Below are 9,292 nucleotides of genomic sequence, written 5' to 3' on the forward strand. Positions count from 1 at the left end.
GTTATATTTCCGGCTCACAACAGGCCCTGCAAGCAACACTTCCATCATGTTTATGCTTATTTTGATGTATGATGCAGGCATTCCACTCCTTTGGTTTATACATAGTGTCTGTCAAATGCCTATAGTATTTAGATTCTTCTACTCTACCTTGATGAAAGTACACTTTGGGAGTAATTCCTTATCGACATGTTTCTTTCATTCTATGGGGCTCCTTCTTCATATAGGAAAGATTACATTTATGTCAAAACGTAGAAGAAACCAATCTCTCAAGAACAGCAAAAAGTAAAGATAAGGTAGAATATCCAGATCTTGGAAGAAGAGAGTAAAATACTTCTATATTTTAATACCAGATTCTTGTTTTTTAACTAATATTTGAAAGGGTAAGATGTACTGAGTAGTTTGATATTTCTCCTTTCCTTTAAATGTTACAATAATTCTCTGTTTCCACATTGCTTACCACATTTTTCTTGATTATTTCATCTTCCATAAGAATGCATCTTACAGAGGCACCTAGGTGGCTCATTCACCTAAGCATCTGCCTTTGGCTCAGGTCATGATTCCAGGATCATGAGATAGAACACCACATTTGGCTTTCTGCTCTGTGGGGATCCTGCTTCTCCTTCTTGCTCTGCCTGCTTGTACTCTCTCTGTCAAAGATATAAATTTAAAAAAAAATTTTAAGAATGCATTTTACAGCTTCTTTTTTCAAAATTTTTATTATGTTATATTAGTCACCATACAGTACATCATTAGTTTTTGATGTAGTGTTCCATGATTCATTGTGTGTGTATAACACCCAGTGCTCCATGCAATAGGTGAACTCCTTAATACCCATCACCAGGCCATCCCATTCCCCCACCCCCCTCCCCTCTGAAGCCCTCAGTTTGTTTCCCAGAGTCCATAGTCTCTCATGGCTCAGTACTCCTTCTGTTTACACCCCCTTCATTCTTCCCTTCTTTCTCCTACCAATCTCCCTGCCATTCCTTATGTTCCGCAAATTAGCGAAACCATATGATAATTGTCTTTCTCTGCTTGACTTATTTCACTTAGCATAATCTCCTCCAGTCCCGTCCGTGTTGCTGCAAATGTTGGGTAATAGTTCTTTCTGATGGCTGAATAATATTCCATTGTATATATGGACCACATCTTCTTTATCCATTCGTCTGTCGAAGGGCATGTCGGCTCCTTCCACAATTTAGCTATTGAGGACAATGTTGCTATGAACATTGGGGTGCATGTGGCCCTTCTCTTCACTACGTCTGTATCTTTGGGGCAAATACCAAGTAGTGTAATTGCTGGATCATAGGGTAGCTCTATTTTTAACTTTCTGAGGGACCTCCACACTGTTTTCCAAAGTGGCTGTACCACCTTGCATTCTCACCAACATTGTAAGAGGGATCCCCTTTCTCCACCTCCTCTCCAACATTTGTTGTTTCCTGCCTTGTCCATTTTTGCCATTCTAACTGGTATAAAGTGGTATCTCAAGGTGGTTTTGATTTGAATTTCCCTGATGGCTAATGATTTTGAACATTTTTTCGTGTGTCTGTTAGCCATTTGTACATCTTCATTGGAAAAGTGTCTGTTCATATATTCTGCCTATTCTTTTATTTGATTATTTGTTTCTCATGTATTGAGTTTGAGACGTTCTTTATAGATCTTGGATACCAGTCTTTTATCTGTAGTGCCATTTGCAAAGATCTTCTCCTATTCCGTGGGCTGCCTCTTAGTGTTTTTGACTGTTTCCTTGGCTGTGCAGAAGTTTTTATCTTGATGAAGTCCCACAAATTCATTTTATCTTTTGTTTCTCTTGCCTTTGGAGATGTGTCATGAAAAAAGTTGCTGTGGCCGATGTCAAACGGGTTACAGCCTATGTTCTCCTCTAGGATTTTGATGGATTCCTGTCTCACATTGAGGTCTTTCATCCATTTGGAGTTTATCTTTGTGTATGGTGTGAGAGACTGGTCAAGTTTCATTCTTTTGCATATAGCTGTCCAGTTTTCCCAGCACCATTTATTGAAGAGACTGTCTTTTTTCCACTGGATGTTTTTTCCTGCTTTGTCAAGATTAGTTCTGTTCATTTATCTATGTGTCTGTTTTTGTGCCAGTACCATGCTATCTTGGTGATCACAGCTTTGTAGTATAGCTTGAAATCAGACAATGTGATGCCCCCAGCTTTGTTTTTCCTTTTCAAAATTTCCTTGGTGATTCAAGGCCTTTTCTGGTTCCACACAAATTTAAGGACTGTTTGTTCCAGCTCTTTGAAAAATGTCATTGATATTTTTATCGGGATGGCATTAAAAGCGTAGATTGCTCTGGGTAGCATAGACATTTTAACTATGCTTATTCTTCCGATCCATGAACATGGAATGTTTTTTCCATCTTTTTGTGTCTTCTGCACTGTCTTTCAAGAGTGATCTGTAGTTACTAGAATATAGATTCTTTACCTCTCTGGTTAAGTTAATTCCAAGATATGGAATGATTTTTGATGCTATTGTAAATGGAATCAATTCCCTAAGTTCTCTTTCTTCAGTCTCATTGTTTGTGTATAGAAATTCAACTGATTTCTGAGCATTATTTTGTATCCCACCACATTACTGAATTGCTCTATAAGTTCTAGTAATTTGGGGGTAGAGTCTTTTGGGTTTTCCATATAGAGTATCATGTCATTTGTGAAGAGAGACAGTTTGACTTCTTCTTTGCCTATTTGAATACCTTTTATCCCTTTTTGTTGTCTGATTGCTGTTGCAAGGACTTCTAGTACTATGTTGAATAATAATGGCGAGAGTGGGCATCCTTGTCGTGTTCCCTTAAGGGAAAGGCTTTCAGCGTTTCCCCATTGAGAATGATATTCACTGTAGGCTTTTCATAGATGGTTTTTATGAAATTGAGGAATGTACCCTCTATCCTTACACTCTAAAGCATTTTAATCAGGAAAGGATGCTGTATTTTGTCAAATGCTTTTTCTGCATCAATTGAGAGGATCATATGGTTCTTGTCTCTTCTCTTATTAATGTGATCCATCACACTGATTGATTTGCGAATATTGAACTACCCTTGCATTCCAGGGATGAATCCCACTTGGTAATGATGGATAATCCTTTTAATGTACTGTTGGATCCTATTAGCTAGGATCTTGTTCCGGATTTTGGCATCCATATTTATCAGGGATATCAGTCTGTAGTTATCCTTTTTGATGGAGTCTTTGCCTCGTTTGGGGATCAAGGCAATACTGGCCTCATAGAATAGTTTGGTAGTTTTCCTTCTGTTTCTATTTTTTGGAAACAGCTTCAGGAGAATAGGTATTATTTCTTCTTTGAATGTTTGGTAGAATTTCCTAAGAAATCCGTCAGGCCCTGGACTCTTGTTTTTTGGGAGGTTTTTGATCACTGCTTCAATCTCTTCATAATTAATCAGTCTGTTTAATCAATTTCTTCCTGTTTCAGACTTGGTAGTTTATAGGTTCCCAGGAAGGCATCCATTTCTTCCAGGTTGTTTAATTTATTGGCATATAGTTGTTGATAATAGTGCCTAATGATCCTTCCTATTTCTTTGGTGTTGGTCATGATCTCTCCCCTTTCATTCATAATTTTATTAATTTAGGTCCTTTCTCTATTCTTTTGAATAAGTCTGGCTAGTGCCTTATTGATTGTATTTATTCTTCCAAAGAACCAGCTTATAGTTTTGTTGATCTGCTCTACTGTGCTCCTGGTTTCTAATTCATTGATCTCTGCTCTAATCTTGATCAACTGCCTTCTCGTGTGTGGGTTAGGCCTGTTCCAGCTCTAGCTTCTTGAAGTGATAATACAAAAACTGAATTTTAGATTTTTCTATTCTTTTGAGTGAGGCTTGGATGGCTAAGTATTTTCCCCTTAGGACTTTGCAGTATCCCGTAGATTTTGGACCGATGAGTTTTCATTCTCATTTGTTTCCATAAATTGCTTACGCTCATCTTTAATTCCCTGGTTTACCCAATCATTCTTAAGCAGGATGGTTCTTAGTTTCCAAGTGTTTGAGTTTTTTCCAAATTTCTCCTTGTGATTGAGTTCCAGTTTTAAAGCATTGTGGTCTGAGAATATGCAGGGAATAATGTCAGTCTTTTGGTATCAGTCGACACCTGTTTTGTGACTCAGGATATGGTCTACTCTGGAGAATGTTCCATGTGCATTTGAAGAGAATGAGTATGCTGTTGTTCTGGGGTGTAGTGTTCTGTATATATCTATGAGGTCCATCTGGTCCAGTATGTCATTCAAAGCTCTTGTTTCTTTGTTGATTTTCTGCTTAGGTGATCTGTCTATTGCTGAGAGCGGAGTGTTGTGATCCCATACTATTAATGTATTATTATTATCTATATGTCTCTTTATTCTGGTTAAGAGTTGGTTTGTGTATCTAGCTGGTCCCCTGTTGGGGGTTTAGATATTTATAATCATCATATCCACTTGTTGGATACATCCTTTAAGAATAATATAGTGTCCTTCTGTATCTCTAACTACCATCTTTAGTTTAAAATCTAGTCTGTCTGATATGAGAATTGCTACCCCAGCTTTCTTTTGAGGTCCATTGGCATAAAAAATGGTTCTCCATCCCTTCACTTTCAGTCTAGATGTAACTTTAGGTTCAAGATGAGTTTCTTGTAGACAGCAAATGGATGGGTCATGTTTTTTTATCCAATCTGCAACCCTGTGGCATTTATGGGAGCATTTAGGCCATTCACATTGAGAGTGATTATTGAGAGATATGATTTTAATGATGTCATGTTTCCTGTGAACTCTTTGTTTCTATAGATTGTAAATTGCTGTTCTGTATCACTCTTGGGGCCTTTTTACTTTTATAGAACCCCCTTAATATTTCTTGTAGGGCTGGCTTGGTGGTCACATATTTTTTCAGTTTCTGGCGGTCTTGGAAGGTCCTTATCTCTCCATCAATTCTGAATGACAGTCTTGCTGGATAAAGGATACTGGGTTGCATGTTCTTCTCAGTAGAGCTTTGAAAATACCTTGCCAAGCCTTCCTGGCCTGCCAGGTCTCTATAGACAGGTGTGACCCTATTCTGATATTCTTCCCTCTGTATGTAAGGATTTTCTTCCCCCTGGCCGCTTTCAAGACTGTATCCTTGGATCTAATATTTGCGAATTGCACTATGACTTGACATGGTGTAGTTCTGTTCTCATTGACCTTGGGAGGGGTCCTCTTTGCCTCTTGGACAGGAATGCTTGTTTCCTTTGCCAGATTAGGGAAGTTCTCAGGTACAATTTGTTCAAATATCTCTTCTAGAATTCTCTCTCCACCCCCTCGGGGATTCCTATGATTCTGACATTGGAAAGATTCTGACATTTCATAAGTCAGTAATCTCCTGTAGTCTACATTCTTGAGATTGGATTTTTTTGAGCCAAGTTTCCATTTTTTCCTCCTTTTCTATCAACCCATCTTCCATTTCACTAATTCGTTCTTTTGCCTCATTTACCCTGGCTGTCAGAGCATCCAGTTTAGACTGCATTTGATTCACAGCATTTTTAATTTCTGCCAGATTCACTCTCATTTCTGCCCTTAGAGATTCTATATTCTCGTTAATATTTTCATTAATACTTTTTTCAAACCTACACATCATCTTAACCATTGTTACTCTGAACTCCATTTGTGACAATTTGGTTATATCCATATCCATCGGTTCTGTGGCAGAGGCCACAGTCTCTGTTTCTTTCCTTTGTTGGGGGTTCCTTCTCCTTGTCATTCTGATGAGGAGAGGTTGTGGGGATGCACAGAGCACAAATTGTTGACCAGGACCCAGGCAATGTGCACTTGTTTTATAGGGACCTTAGGGATGTGGGCTTCTTGATTCTTCAGCCTGCCTTTTTGGGGGAGGGGCCTGCCGCACTGATATTCAGGCAACCCTGTTTGGGTAGAGTTGCCCCATCCCCTGCAAGGGATGGTGGGGATGGGCACAATGTGAACTGGTATTTCCTGGCTTTTGTTCTCTGGTGGCTTCTCTGGGGGTTTTCTGTTACTCTTCTGAGAGTCAGAGCAGCAGTGGCCGTATCCTAGCATCTGTCTCAGAACAGAGAGATTGACGTCCACTCTCCACTGAGCTCTCTTGACCCCTTTAACTCTGTTTCTGTTGGTGCTGTTAAAAACCCTGCAGCATCCCGGGTTGTGCACCCCACAACCACTCTCCCAGCCCTCACTTCCAGGGCTTGCATGTCTTTGTCCTTTGTGCTTCTGACAGCACCAGCCACTCCTGGTTCCCCCGCACGCCCCCCGAGCTCCCTGTTTCAGTGTATTCGCCTGCACTCTGGAGTGCCGGTTTCAGTCTAGTTTGAGTGCATGCTTTGGAGCTCAGGTTTTCCGTCTGGTCACAGGCGCGTTCCTGGGCTCCTGGTCTCAGTCTGCTTTCTCAGTGGCTACCAGTCCACGAGTCCGGCCCACTCCCCAGTGCAGGAGGCTACTGCTTCCCGGTACCCAAGCTCGGTGGCTCCCTCCCCCTTCCATTAACTTCCCATATCTGTGCACAGATTCACAGCTCCCCGCTTTGTACCTCAATATTCAGCACCGGAGATGTTCGTTTGTAGAGATCCAGATGTATCTTCCTACATCTTGGCCTCATTTTATGGGTGTTTAGGATGATCTGGTAGATATCTGGCTCAATTCAGTGGGCCAGCTGAAAAAAGCTCCCCTCCTCTTCCATCACCTTTTTTCTTCCCATTTTATAGTCTCTGATACTTTTAAGGATTTCATTCTTATTTGGCAATTTTTCCCTTAGGGTCCTCATCTGCCTCCTTCATCCTGCTGAATCTCTCAACACATTCCCACATGAGCTATCGACCCATATTTTTACATTGCTGCTGGACACCCAACAACCCAAAATAGCATGTCCAAATGAATATCATCATTTGACTTCTCAATCTAGTCACTAATTTCCTTGTATTTGTCAATGTCACACAGGGAGAGGAGCTGAACAAGTGCTGCCATCATGATCACCAACAGAATACACGCACTGAAAACTGTGTTTGCCTCCAGGATGAAGCAAAGAATGTAGCCTTTTAGAGTAGAAGCTCTGACACTAGAAACTCTTGGTCTGGAGCAACACCGTTAGGTGACATAAAGCCATCGGAAGTATAGGGAGAATCCCAAACTAGAAGATAAACCATATGTGAATTCCAGCTTCATTGCCATCACACTGGTCTCCTGAAATCACCAGATGTGGTATTATTAATGTGAACTTTATCTCTTTCCAGGGATGGTCATTGTGAATGAGAAAATGGATTACACCTAGTAATATATTCAACTTAGACCCTTGTCTACAAATCTTTACAGACACATAAGAATCAAGACCTAAGAAGTAGGCATCAAATGCAAACAATAGACCAAACCCTAAGGAAAAAAAAATTAATGGAATAAGAAAGGAAAATCTTGAAATAAACAGTCCTCATCAAGGATTGAGATATAATCCATTAAATAAGAAGCCAAGAGGAAGGAGGGGGAAGAGGGAAAAAGAGAAGGAGGATGAAGGAGAGGAAGAGGAAGAGGAGCAGAAACAGGAGCTTGAGGGTAAAAGAATCAGTTAATAGAAGAAAAAAAAAGAAGAAAAAGAAACCTCTCAAGAGTTCTTAGAGCTCTCAAATATTGTCATGGAAACAAAAGATTAAAAACCAAGTGACTGACATAATTAAGAGTCTTGGTGAGAATGTAATTTTTAAGGTGGAAACTTGTATGAGGGAAACAAAAGATGGACATTAAAATAAAAATTGAAACATGGAAGACAAATCTAGAGGTTCCAAAATTCATCTCATAGGAGTTCTACAAAGGGAATAAAAATGTATGGAAAGCGTGAAATCATAACAGAAATTTAAAAAAAACAGCTTTATATTGCAGAATAACTTTACCTTTAGAATAAAAGGACCAATAGGGTGCAGAACAGACTAATCAAATTCATATCACGTGTAGAGTCTAACTATATGACAAATAACAGGATTATGAAATTTAAAACAGTTGCTACAAATTATTTCTAAGTACTTAGAGGCTTAATGTGAAAATTATTTTCTAAAACTGAAATCCCACTGGATTTTAAGAAAACACAGGAGGTGGTAAGGTTGGAAGCATGTCAAAATAGTGTCCTCCAGTGTGCAGTGTAAAGAGATACAGACAAAGGAATATATAAATGGAACATATTTTGTTTAAAACTTCTGGAAATGATAAGCAAAAGAAAAATAACTCAAAAAAAGGCAAATGGTAGGAACTCAGAATTCACAGAATTTCAAAAGGCCAACAAATTAGTAATCAAAGGAACAGAAAGAATATAAAAAGTAATGAGATAGTATTTTCTTCAGGTTTTCAAAAATTAAAAATAATATTACTTAATGCTTGCAGGTATGTATGTGGTACTGGAATAAACACTTTGAAGAGATTATCTCAGTTCCCATACTAAGTCTGTAAAGAATACTTTATTAATATTAATGTTTCACCTATATAGATAGAAACATTGAGACTTCAAGAGATTGCCAGAACCTTCTCCACTCCTCTAGAAATCCTCTGTCACCTTCTTTCACAATTAAAATTCTTGGAGGTTAACCCCAACTCATTATATCCACTTTCTCACATTTTTTTCCACTCATCAATTTCACTCACCATTCTACCTCTACTACAACTTGATTATTCTGATAGCTACTATCCAGTCCTCATCTTCACTGGAAAGTTTGACATCGTCGACCACTTTGTTTTCACAATAAATCCTTTCCTTCCTTTGACTGTAGCCTCAGTGTTTGCAAGTTTCTTCTGGATCTCTGTGCTAAACCTTCACATCTCTCTTGCCTTATCTTCCTACATCCCAAGCTCCACAGTACTAAGAATTAGTTATGAACAACTTTCCTTAAAATATATATACTCTCTTACAGACAAATGATTGCATCTAGATATAAAACGAAGTTGCACAGAAGACAAATTTCTTAAGATAAAATAATAAGTATGGCAGCTATCACACTGGTCCACAAAATTAGACTCTCATATTGCATTTTCTCATGTTCAAGAACTCTACCTTTAATTATGATAGGTTTTTTGTTGTTGGTGGTGGTGTAAACGTGACTAGGAAAAGAGTACAGTGTAGTTAACTTCCTGATCTGCACCAGAATAATAATCTAATAAATACTGCAAGATAAAGAAACTAATAAACAAGAACAACTATCCTAAAGTAATGAAACACTCAATTTACTTCCATTTTTTTCCAAACTGGTCATGAAACTGAATCAGTCTTGTGAAATGATTGCCTCACTGAACCATCTAATACTGTATAGTGCAATTCAAGA

Source organism: Ursus americanus, chromosome 7, assembly GCF_024610735.1.
Source record: "Ursus americanus isolate L20-20 chromosome 7, mUrsAme1.1.p, whole genome shotgun sequence".
Taxonomy (NCBI): Eukaryota; Metazoa; Chordata; class Mammalia; order Carnivora; family Ursidae; genus Ursus; species Ursus americanus.